General features: G+C 39.7%; 1 pseudogene; it reads left to right on the top strand.

Moving 5' to 3' along the window:
• The first annotated feature begins 4,555 nt into the window (after positions 1 to 4,555).
• Positions 4,556 to 5,937, top strand: LOC109005019 (annotated as a pseudogene).
• Positions 5,938 to 13,556: the final 7,619 nt, after the last annotated feature.

Below are 13,556 nucleotides of genomic sequence, written 5' to 3'. Positions count from 1 at the left end.
AACGTCTTCACCAGTTGTGTCTTTTCCTTCAGTCATTTATCCTTGTTAATGAGTATTTCATTAAGCTTCCTTTATTGTTTGTATGTGTCGGTGTGAAATTTCTTGTACTCCTTGTGCTACTTGGTAAACTCTTCTAAAGCACCGTGTGCCTTAGATAGGTCAAGATTAACTACCCGCTTGCCCTCATATGAGGTCGCCAATTGCTTCCAAAGTTCAGTACAGCGCCGCTGAGAACTAGATAACTCTTGGCGGACAAAATTGAGTTCCTCTTAGAGAGCAGAGAGTTCAGAATGAGCACGACCCCGCTCCGACTCTAACTCTCCCTGGGCAAGGGAAAGCTGAGCCCTAGCGAATCATGCTCTGACTCCAACAATCCTAATGAGAAGTTGTTCCAAACCCTCACTTTCGTGGTGAGACGAAATTCATCGCAGAGGTGAAAAACCTCATCACGAAGAATGTCCAAGTCACCTGCTAGAGAGTGTGTGCATAGCCATCCGCTTGCTCAAGTAGGATCTCCAACCTTGCCCTCTCTCCTTTCCATCTTTCAAATTCTTTCTTGGCGTATAAAGAGCATACACGCCTAGAGTGGACTTCATCCTCCAAACAGCACGATTCACCATGATCCAGGCCGCCAAATCATCAACACCCTATAAAGATAAAACCCAAGAATGTTAAACGATTGTCTTGGAAACATGGCAGATAGAAACGAGAGAAGTAGAGTTGGAGATACCCTAAAAAGAAAATTCTTTAGCTGATTAGCCATGCTGCTGACAACCTCATCTTTAGCAGGACCAAATGAGGTGGAAGTACCGCCCTAAACCTCCCCATCATACCTCATCTCAGACCTATAGTCAGGACCAAGGGAGAATGCCTCAGAAGGCACCCCATGTGGGTCTGCTCCAATCTCAGGGGTCGTACTCAAATCTCCCAATGGGGAAACATTGTGGGTGTAAACAAGTTCAACCTCCCCAAGACTGATGTCCTCACTCACGAGACTACCCAAAGAAACACATTTTTCTAAGGGAGAAGACCCGACCTCATCTCCAAAAGAAGAAGGAGAGGAAATAGAAATGTGGTTGCCACCAGCCCCCAGGTCGAGGGGAGGGGTCTCTCCTCCCGAGATGGTAGTTGGCAAAGAGTAGGGCGTTGAACATATGCCTTCACTTTCTTCCTCCACTTCTTCACAAACAAGAACGTCATTGGCCTTCTCGCTGCCCTGGACACCACGGTTCCCTAGGGCACCATCTCTACTACCCTAATTTCCCTCAAAAGCTGTCTAATCAACAAGATTCAAGAGGAAGGCGGCGTCCATATCAACGTTGATCTCACTGCATTCGCTAGGCAAATCAGAGGCTCCGAATGTAAGGAATTTGAAGGTGGGGCTAGACTTTGAATAAAACTGTTTGGAAGGAAGATCAAAGTCAAACGCAGTCACCAGGTCAGAAAGGGCTTGACCCATCAAACCATCGACGTCATCAAGACTTGGAGAAAGCACACGTGCTGGTGAGCGATTGGGGGTAGAAAGAGAAGTTCCTTGAGGACGGTTAGACATGAGGGATTTACAGTTTTCTGTGCATGCAGACCCCCTCTTTGTTGTCGGAGAAGGTATATCCAAAATAGGCTGGCGGGAATGCTTTCTCGAAACCTTTGGAGTAAACTCTGAAGGAGACTTGGCAGGGAGAGATGGCGCCATGACCTTGCTTAGGAAAAGGCGCCTTTTGACCTTTGAGCGCTCATGCATCACCAAGAAATGATCAGTATTTGCAGATGTTAAGAGATACTGAGTCCAAACATCGTGTTCATGATCACTCACACAAATGGTGACCATGTCAACACAGGATTGTTCCCGCTTAGATAAGGGTTCCAAAGTCGCCATTAGGCCTTTGTCGTTAGGAATTTTACCCCAAGTACCTCTAATTGGAAACTCTCGACGAATAGCCTCTGAGTTGGGAAATTCCCAACCCGTGCCCAAGACCAAGAAAGACTTTCTCGTCCATTGTTTGGTGTTTGAGTGATGACTTTCAAAACGGGCCAACTGTTGTTTCCTAATCCGAAAGTTGCAAATGTTACCCGGAGAGCTCCTTAGAGAATAAAATATCAAGAACTCTCGGGTAGTTAAATCTAGGTATTCTTCCCTAGCAGGTTCCAAAACCAAGCAAAACACAATACAATAACAAAGAAGAACCCGCCATGCATGAGAATGAAGCTTCATAGGGGCTAATCTAAGAAGACCCAGAATGTCGCGTATTAGGTGACAGAAAGGAAATCACAAACCGTGGGTTAGGGCATAGACGGGAAGGGCAACCTTCTTGGCGAACCCTTCTTCATCGACGCATCCACGACGAGGGAGTTCCAAGAGTATAGAGTCTAGGTTCCTATAGGTGTTGCGTAGATTCAACAAGTCTCTGGCAGGGAGGGTAGAGCGCCACTTGAAACCTTTAACTTTGTACTATGCTCAACCATTAGAAGATTCCGGGACAACAGGGGCTTAAGATGTATTTCGTTGGGCCGTGAGGGTAGCGAAGAAGCAGAAGGAAAGGGAAAGGGAAAATATGTAGGATTGGGGTCACAGGTAAAAAAGTCGAGACAATGGGGTTTCAAGAACTTAAAGGAAGAAATTGAGAAGAAGATAAAAAACAAAAAAGAGTAGAGAAGTGAAGGTAATAAATGTAACTCATCATTACCTGACCAAACGAAGTGATTGAAGAACGTGGCGACGGTTATTGGATAACGTACACACGTTCCCCCAAGTTTAGAATTCCCACCTCTTGATAAGCAAAAACGACGAGTAAAATAATAAATGGGCCAGCGGGGTATCCCATGGGTTGTCCCACATCACTAGCGAGGTGGTCTAGGGTCTCAAGTGTCCTTAACTGAGTGAAGCAAGATATTTATAATTCCTTCATTATGAATTACCCCACGCTTACATACAAGTGGAGTTAGCGGGGTAACTGGAAGAGTTAATATTGGTCTTGCCCAAATTGGGGGTCCAAGGCCCAACACCTATAGAGAGCTCAAAGTAGTCATGTGACTTAACGAAGACCTAGCCTTCGACTTAGTAGGAAGGGATAATTCTCACGTTATGGATATAGACCACGTGTGATTAGGTGATTTCTATACATTTGGGATAAATCTTATAATGGTTGAACATAGTACAAAGTTAATCGGTTTATGATACTCATCCTATATTCTCTATACCTATATATAGGAGTAACATGTAACCTTCGATCTCTCTAGTTTTGATGCATTCTCGAATTATCATTTTTCATTACTGACTTAAGTATCGGAGTGTCACAGGCATACTGTGCCACCTACTAAAGGATTCGCAAGTGAGCAATCACGACCAATGGTGGGACACATCCTTTACAGTTTCTTGTAATACTCATTCTAACCTGGAACCAAAATTGTTGCTCGTAAGTTGTAACTCCACCACGAGAACCTAATTGATCCACAAGTCTATCCGATAATCAGCTTAAGTTAAATAACTTGATTCAATTATTAATTGCGTAATTATCAATATGAAATTAGACTTAATTATTAGACCATATAAATTCAATAGACTCAATTTATGTCTGTGATCAGCATACACACACATATATATTTATGTATATAGCTGCAATGTCTTATATAAATGTTATAATATTATATGCATATTTAGTTAAGTCTTAAAGCATATTTAAACATATCATACTTAATATTAAAATATCTCAATATATATATAAATAGTTGTGAAATAATTTGAATAAAAATATTTTATTAGATTTTGAAAAATAAGAGAAAAAAAATTGAGTAAAAATATTATAAAATTTAAAAAGTATTTGAATTTGAATTTTATTTTAAATTTGAAAAGTTTATTGTTTTTTAATGTATTATTTATTTAAAAAAGTTGTAATGATTAGATAATTATTAAATGAAAAAATTAAATATTTAAAATTAAATATTTAATATTCAGTGATATTTGAAAAAAAAATATCAAAAAATATTTTAAAATATCGAAAATATTTATACAGCCAAACATAGTTTCATGAAGCCAAGTTTGATGGATATATATAACTGCTTTCGAACATGACTTCATCACGGCCCTACCCACCACTGTTCTTGATAAAGATGAGAGTCCAAGCAAGGCCAGATTCCATTGAATCATTTGGTCAGCCGTTTTAATCTAATGGTAGTTTTTTTTTGTTTTCCTTTCTTTCGGTTTTATTAATTGATCAGTATAAGGCTACAGCCGCCTCTGTGGTCTCGCCGTCTGTATTAAAAGCCGCGGTTTTAGCACAAACTCAATCACTTTCTACGGACCTTATTATTCTCTATCATTATGCGCATGCGCGCGGCTGGCTGATCTACAATAACCCTTTCGGATTAACGAAAGACACTTCAATATTAGAATGGTCGATCGCCGTCCATCACGCATCATATCAGCGAGCTTGTTTAATTGATTTGATCAAATATAAGATTTTGTCACAAAATTATTCTATTTTCGAATGACTAAACCGTATTAGTACCGATCGATATGCAACATGTTTGATAAGATGTTGAATTATTGTTTATTTAATTTTTGGCTACGCGTCGGATTTTAGGCCACCAAGCTCCATACATATATACACACTCTTTGTTCTCTTCCCGCCCACGATAACGTCCCATTCCTATTTCCTCCAATCTCCATAACTTGTAAAAATATCCTCGAACCTTCCATCCGGCCATCTTCATCCTTGTTTTCTCGTGCAGCCTAATCCATTCGAAAATGAGAGTATGGATCAATCTCTGTCATCCCGTCGTTCCCCCTTTAGTCCTACTATTCCTCTCCCCGGTGTACCTCCTCGCCGATGCGCAGGCTGGCAGTACAGAACAAATTTCCAATAATCCTTACGGACCAGACGCCAATTTCAATCAGTCGATGGCGGTGGTCGTCGTGTTCCTCATGGTCGCCTTCTTCCTCATGGCCTTTTTTTCCATCTACATCCGGGAGTGCCTTGAGACAACCGCCACCGCCGCCGCCGCCCACAACAACGGTCCGGTGATCACCACCAGCCAGCCAAGGCACCACGGTCTCGACCGTACCGTGATTGAGACCTTCCCGATCTTCGTCTACTCCACGGCTAAGGATCTGAAGATCGGCAAAGGAGCGCTCGAGTGCGCGGTGTGCTTGAGCGAGTTTGAACACGACGAAATGCTGCGTTTGTTGCCGAGATGCTACCATGTTTTCCATCCCGATTGCATTGACGCCTGGCTAGCTTCTCACGTTACGTGCCCGGTCTGCAGAGCTAAGCTTGAACTCGGATGCGAAGCACCACAATCGAGTACCGACTCGAACGACTGTTCGAGTCGTGATGAAAACCCGAGCCCAGAAGTAGTACCAGTCGAGATGCGAAACGAGCAGGTTTTGATTGATATTAACGCTGATCACAGCACTGTCGAGATCGCGAACTGTCCTTCGAGGACGAGAATATCAGGGAAGTTCCCGAGGTCGCACTCGACGGGTCACTCACTGGTTCAATCCGGAGAGAACACGGAGAGATACACACTGAGATTGCCAGAGGAGGTGAGGAAGCAGATGATTCTAGTAAGTGGGAAGCTGAGGCGGTCGTGTAGCTACGATGTCGTTTTGGGAAGGATAGGGAGTAGGGAAGAACGGCAGTGTGGACCGGCAGGTTGGAGCGTCGGACTGGTGGGTGGTGTCAGTGACGCCGCCGTTTGTATCGAGGGGTGGCTCCGTGAAGTCTCCAAAGTTGAGCGCGGAGGGAAACGTGACGAGTACTGGAAACAGTGGAAAGACCTTCTTGACGTCGGTTAAAGACGCCGTTAGATTGTCTTTAGCGTGAAGACAGAGGGAGGGTAAGACAAAGATCTGTCCATCTCGTCTCAGGTTAGACGGTGTGTCGTTGTAAACAACAGTTTTGTATTATATTAGTTTATTCCATTTCAGCTCTTAATTTCTTCAGAAATTGTACACTAACTTGATTGCTGATATTGACTAATTATAATGGATAAGCAACATTTTAAAAAAATCAAAATGTTAAATTAATTAATTAATTAAAAAAGATAGAGTTTGTACAAAAATTTAATTACAAGAAATAGGATGCCAGAGGAATAAAATAAAAGGAAAAGAAAAAAAAAATGTATAAAACCGTGTGTGAATTTAGTGATGATGTAATTAGTTAATTATATGTATATTGTATTGTTTTTAGGATACAAATATAGGCTGGTAGAGTTTAGGTGAAATTGGGATAACCATTATTAATACAGAAGAGTATACTTGTGGGGTTTATCTAACGTGGACATTACTACAGTGCATGGAACCTGATTGGGACAGGTGAACCCCCACAAATCCCTCTCTCCTGTCTTGTCTCAATTTTACTACATGACATGAAAATTTGATGAGAAATTTGTTCTTTATTTTATACTTTATTATCTCTTAGTTATATTTATTTATGTAACGCCTTTTAAATGACTGTCTATTTTTGAGCGAGTAGGAATCACGTTGGAACCAAATGGGATGAACTGAAACTCTTAAAAACTTTGAAACAAAACACAAAAAAGGGAGAGAGATTGAAACTAACATTTTTTGTGACGATTGTAGTGGCGTTTGACGGTGGCGTTGGACCGTATTAACGATTGAGTGCAATGGTTCGAATTTTAGATGTGGTTGGAAATGCCATTCAACGTTCGAATGGAAGCTTTTTATATACACGTAATGTCTAAACTTTATAATTAATACGTTTAAACGTTACGTTATTTTCCTTACCATTCAAATGTTTGATTTAACCATTTGAACGTAATGTGAATGAACTTTAATTTTTTACAAAATGTAATTATTATTTTTAGGTTCTAATTTATGCATCAATTTATAATTGGTTTTTAATTTGTCATATTTACTATTTAATGTTTTGTGGTATCGCATTTCATAAATTTATATTTAAGTTCAAAAATAAAAATATTGTCTATAAATTTAGAGTAATACTATATAATACTATATATTATGTACTAATAATATATACTAATACTAATATATAGTTATATATATTATCCAGCAACAATAATATATAGTACTATATATAGTTTACCTACCATAGATTACCTAGCTACTAATATACTATATACTATATAGTAATTGATAGTATATAGTAATATACTATCAATTACTATGTATTTTTTAAATTAAAAATAACTTATAGTATTATATAATATATATATTCTTATAGTATTATAATCATAATATATAAACCACATTCGAACATCAAATAAACTTTCGAAAGTTGAACGTTATAGTGAATGTTAGAATGTTTGGAAAAAATATTGGTGAGAACTTTTCCACGTTGATTCAATGTCATATATGAGAATCTTAATTTCATCTAAGCTTGCATGTCAATAGTAATACGTTCGAATGTGACAGTATTATGCTCAAACATTTGGGAAACAATTGGCGGGAACATTTTTGCATTGATTCTATGCCATATACGAGAAACTTAATTTCATATACATTCACATATCAACAGTATTACGTGCGAACATGACAGCAATACGTTCGAATGTTACTGAAAAAATTGGCAGGAAATTTCCCGCGTTGATTCTATTCCATATACAGGAAACTTAATTTCATTTGCGTTCGTATATCAACAGTATTATGTTCGAACGTGATGGTATGTAGCACAGATTTGGCGGCACACCTAGGCGGGATTAGAAAATTTGTTGAAATGTTAGAAACGCTAGAACGTTTCACCATTTTGTTGCGATGACTTCGCATTTAAAAAGTCGCATAAAAAACTCATTCTACTAAACAGAACATCGTTGTTTTGTTTAATTTAACCTATTACGGCGATAAAAGTCACCACAATAGGTAAGAAATTTGGAAAAAAAAATTATAATGCCCTAGACAAGTCAGAGAGAGAGAGAGAGAGAGAGAGAGAGAGAGAGAGAGAGAGAGAGAGAGAGAGAGAGAGAGAGAGAGAGAGAGAGAGAGAGAGAGATTGTTGAAGGTTGAGATATTGTGTTTATTTTAAAGGAATGTTTTTTGTGCTTATTTATTTATTGTGTTTATTTTGTAGGAATATTTGTTGGAACTTTTTGAAGGTTGAGATAAAGAATATTTGTAACACCCGGCCCAGCACGAAGCTCGTGCAAGGACAAGTTGGATTATTTTAAATAATTTTTGGGACAAGATTTTGTCCTAAACATTCCTAATAAGGTTAAATCAAAGAGATTATTTGGACTACACTAACTGGCCCAACCATTTATTAATAATATACACTACCCAAGATGTGGGCCTAAATACTTTGAAATGGGTCCAAAAATCCAAGCCCGTAAGAACCAAAGATCAGAATCCACACCATGCACGTCCACACACAATTCCACACCATGCATGTCTCCACCCCACTAGGGTTCATGACAGGGCATATATACACATACGTAACCTGCATGTTGATAGTTTACCAAGCTAGGTTTGTTGCAACATGAGTTTTCAGTGAAGCATCTCTTCCATGTAGCTGCCGCTAGCCATTGCCAGAGGCCTAGCCTACTGCACTTCCACAAGCCGCCAACCCACGTTACCGTTGACCCATACTCCTCAACCGCAACAACCCATGTTCAGTGGCTTCTCCACGCCTCCTTCCACAGCCGTGCCAACTTGCACCTCAACCACTCGTGGTGCCATCACAGTAACTCAACCGCGAACCCACAAGTGGTGCCACCGTAGTTCGTCATACGAAGATCTCTATTTTCAACACACCGAAATAGAGCAACCGCATCCTTCTAGCTCTAGATCCCGTTAGATGCCACCAACCACAGCACGATGAAGTCTAGAAATGTCGACCGGACACCCTCCCCTCACCCATGTGCCACTCCCGTAACCCCACGTTCGACCATCTCCGCCACTATTTTTTTCATCTCTTTTTCTCACATCTCTCTTCCACTCTCAGAATAACACTGTCACCCATAAGCGAAGCCGTCGTGAACTTAATTTTGTCTGGCCACCAGGTTTATTGTTGCGTAGCTCCGTCGCAGTCCTCTCTATCTCACAGTGAGCTCTCTCTCTTCCTCACACTGTACACACTCACACACACACACACACACACACACACTCTCTCTCTCTCTCTCTCTCTCTCTCTCTCTCTCTCTCTCTCCCTCTCTCATCATCTCTATCGCTCTCAGTCGTTCAGTTGCCTAGCTCGCTGGTGCGGCGTCTTCGCCTCAACACCCAGATCCGCTGTCATGAGCTGCTTTTTTGTTGAGTCCAAGGCCTCTGTGGCACGTCTTCACCTAAAAATTTATGCATGATTATGTGAAGATGCTAAGAATCTATTTTGATTATGAAGATGATATGATTCTGTTCAGTACTTTGTTTTGATAAGATGTGGCATCTGAGAACTTTTGGCATAACATTTTGATTCTGTATATGGTTATGTTTCTACTCTGCTCTGACCTTACCACAAGTATAAAATTGTGGCCTCTTTTTGGGTTGATACTAACTTTTCTGTTTCTGGTGCACCCACTTTGAAAGCAAAATGGTTTTTTATGTGGTCTTTCCTGTGTGCACACTCAGGGCTCGGAGAATAATAATGTGAAGATTTCACATTCTATTTCTGTTTGGTTGGCCATTGGGATTTGCACAACCCTATCACGAGGGATTAAACATGGAATTATGTTTCTGATATAATGTTAAGTTATGTTATGTCAAATGAATTTTGAATAAGAATTTTTCTCAGCTTTCGCTCTGATAGTTTTTATAATATGTTCTAATTCTGTATTCTAAAAATAAAAATATTTTGTTTTACATTTTGAATTCTGTAAATGCTCATGTTTACATACTAGTATATGTTCTCTGCTTACTGAGTTGTTGATAGCTCAATCCTTATCTCCACAATATTTTTAAGATAATTTGAATATTTCAGTTGAGAATCAAGATTAGGGAGCATGGGTGAGATGATTTAAGTATGGTGGATTAAGCATAGAAGGTTTCTATGATTTTTGGAGAATTTGCCTCAATAATTTTGTCTTGTTCTGATAACTTGGTATTTTGGTTTGAGAGGTTGATTATATTCAGGTAGTTGGTTTGAAACAATAATTTTATATATCATTGAGAATTTGAAGTTTATATCTCTAGGGTGAGACACGATTTTAAGTGACACGAAGTAACTCTCTGGACCTCCGGGACTGGGGCGTAATAGTTGGTATTAGAGATATGTTTGAGATTCTGCAGACTTTATGCATTGAGGTTTTGAGAATCTGAGCTTTAAAAATTATGCATTTTAAAAAAAATGATTTTGATGAGATATGAGGTTTTAGATTTTGTAGATTTTAAGAAATGATTTTCATGACATTTAAGGTTTCAGATATGGTAGGCTTATTCGGTGGACTATAGAAAATGATTTTGATAAGATTTTATAGGTGTAAATAAGCTTTATAGAAAGCCAGGTTTGAGATTTTGCAGACTCTATGGATTGAGTTTGTTGAAATATGAGATTTAGATATTTTGCAAACTTTACAAATGATTTTGATGATATTTGAGGTTTTAGAGTTTGTGAAATTTGGAGAACTGATTTCTAGATATTTGAGGTTTTAGATAAGAGTTTAGGGCTCATATGTTAGAGCTATGCATAAGCCTAAGCGAATACTAGGCTTCAAATTTAGTAGATTTTAATGTATGAACTGATTTGATTTGGTGTTTAGCTTCCGATCTAGTAGGAAAGTTTTCCTTGATGTCAAGTTTAAGAGTAGTTGAGGTAAATTTTTGCACATAGGCTTTAATCAAAATGGTTTGGTTTAAATGGAATGAACTATTGAGGAGTATGTTTACTTTAAGCCAGTTTAGTATATGAGAAAGAATGAGTAAGACAATAAATTATTGATTTGTGATATATAGATTAATTGGTAGTTACATTTATGCTTAGTTTATTATTTTTAATATTCCCTTTGAAACGTTTAACTGAATATGAGTCTTCTAGGATGGCAGCTCGTCGTCGTGTTCGAAATCTTGGAGACTTGAACACGAGAAATGGTGAGGGCAAATGCACCGTAGAGCAGTTCAACCGGATGCACCCTCTCACTTTTGATGGGCCTGGCGACCCAACCTTCGCTAAGGATTGGATCGAGGACATTGAGGAGATACTTCGTGTCTTGATTTGTACTGGCGAACAGAAAGTACTGTACTCTACCATCAAGTTGACAAGAAAGGCAAAAAGATAGTGGATTTCTAAGAGAACCATTAGTGAAGCTGAAGGGACGGAAGTAGTTAACTAGCCTCATTTCAAGCAGGTTTGTTGAGTTGTCACGTTTTTCCGCATATCTGATCCTTGACGAGGAGAAGAAGGCCTAAAAGTTTGTGCAAGGTTTGAACAATAGGATTTATGAACAAATGATCGGCTTTTAGATCCAAAATTTCTCAGAGTTAGTAGATAAGGGCACACTATTTGAACAAAGCCTCAAGAGAAGTGTAGAACTTCAAGATCAAAGGAAGAGAACTACCCGACAAGGATCCTCCTCTAGTATGGATCAAAGGTCGTGGAAGAAGAGAAACGAAGGGAGCAGCTTAGGTCAGAGGCAAACGCATGGAAATCAGCCGAATAACCTCTGTAGGTTTTGTAATCGTGCACACATGGGAGAGTGCAAAAGGGAGGTGGGATCGTGTTTTTTATGCGGTAAGCCGGGCACTTCATCAGAGAATGCCCATTGCTATTGGAAGACAATAAGAAGCCCCATCCACCTCCAGGTCCCCGACAGACAACACAGGGAACCAATCAGCTTAGCATGGGACCGACTTGAATGTTCGCGCTAATGCTCGGAGATGCTAAGGACGACAATGACGTGATCGCAGGTACTCCACTGCTTTTCTCCTTAATAGCTATGTTTTGAGTTGAGTTGGGCCTAACCATTCGTGCTATTTTAATGCAATTTTATAAGTTTTATAGTTTAAAATATTGAGTTGGGTTGAAGAGAATGTGCATGATTTTCCCAAAGAATGACATAGACCGCATAGGAAAGTACAAGAGTGTTTCGTCTATAATTACATGCCTGGCGAGAATTGCATGAATAGGTGTTGAAAGGGATTAGACCCAATAATTTATATCCATGAAACTTTAGCCTTTAGGTGTTTGGTTGGTCAGTGTGTACAATGGGAGCGTAAATCTAAAAAATATGATGGTTTGAAAGTAGACTTTGTGAGGATTTGGGAATTAGTGAATTGAGATCACTAGGTCCTAACCTTGGAGCATTTTATCCTACTATTATCAGGAGGTTAAAATGTTATGCTGAGAGTTCTTTTTATAATTATATGTGAGGTTTAATTAAAAAAAAAGGAATAGAGGAATTATTAGGCTTGTAATTCCATTGTTGAGGTTCATACTTTTAGGTTTGAACTCGGGTCGTGTATGATAATCGACACTAGATGGGTGATGGTGTATATATGGTACTGGGTGAGGGACATGGAAAGTTAGGATTTTGGAATATTAGGTTTGACATAATTATCAAGGATTAAAATAGGCATGGATTATGACGGATAATTGTTGTAGACTTTGCTTTAAGAGCAACAAGTTTTGAGGACAAAGTTTTTTTTAGGGGGAGGATGCAACACCCAGGCCCCGCACGAAGCTCGTGCTAGATTATTTTGGGACAAGTTGGATTATTTTGTCACAAAATAATTTTGGGACAAAATCTTGTCCTAAAAAAATTTGGGACAAGTATTATCTTAGAAGTAGTGTTGAGGCCCATTAGTGTTGGTTAAATACTCGACTCATGAAAATAGGGTTAAATCAAGGAGATCATTTAGACAACGCTAACTGACCCAACTATTTATTAATTCCTTACACTATCCAAGATGTGTGCCTAAATACTTTGAAATGGGCCCAAAAGCCCAAGCCCTTAAAAACCAAAGATCAGAATTCACACCATGCAAGTCTCCATGCCCGTTTTCACGCCATGCACGTCTCCATCCCATTAGTGTTCACGACAGGGTGCGCGCGCACACACACACACACACACACACACACACACACACACACACACACACACACACACAAAACTTGCATGTTGATAATTTACCAAGCAAGGGTTGCCGCAACCTGAGTTTTCAGTAAACCCCTCCTCCACGTAGCTACCACCAGCCACTGCCCAAGGCCTAGCCTACTAGACCTCCATAAGCCGCCAGCCCACGTTATCGTTGACCCATACTCCTCTACCGTAGCAACCCACATTCAACGACTTCTCCACGCCTTCTTCCATAGCCACACCACTCGTGGTGGCATCAACGTAACCCAATAGTGAGCCCACGAGTGGTGCCACCACAATTCATCACACGAAAGTCACCAAAATAGAGCAGCCCCATCCTCCTAGCTCTAGATTGCATTAGATGCCACTGGCCATGGCACGATGAATTCCAGAAATGCCGACCAGCCACCCTCCCCTCACCCACGTGCCACTCTCATAACCCCATGTCCGACCTTTTACCCCCACTGTTTTTTTTTTTCCGTCTCTTTTTCTCATATCTCTCTTCCTCTCTCAAAACAGCATAGTCACCCATAAGGGAAGCTGTCGTGAATTTAATTCTATCTGGCCACTAGGTCTAT

Source organism: Juglans regia, chromosome 7 (assembly GCF_001411555.2).
Source record: "Juglans regia cultivar Chandler chromosome 7, Walnut 2.0, whole genome shotgun sequence".
Taxonomy (NCBI): Eukaryota; Viridiplantae; Streptophyta; class Magnoliopsida; order Fagales; family Juglandaceae; genus Juglans; species Juglans regia.
This window is presented reverse-complemented; position numbering and strand designations above follow the sequence as displayed.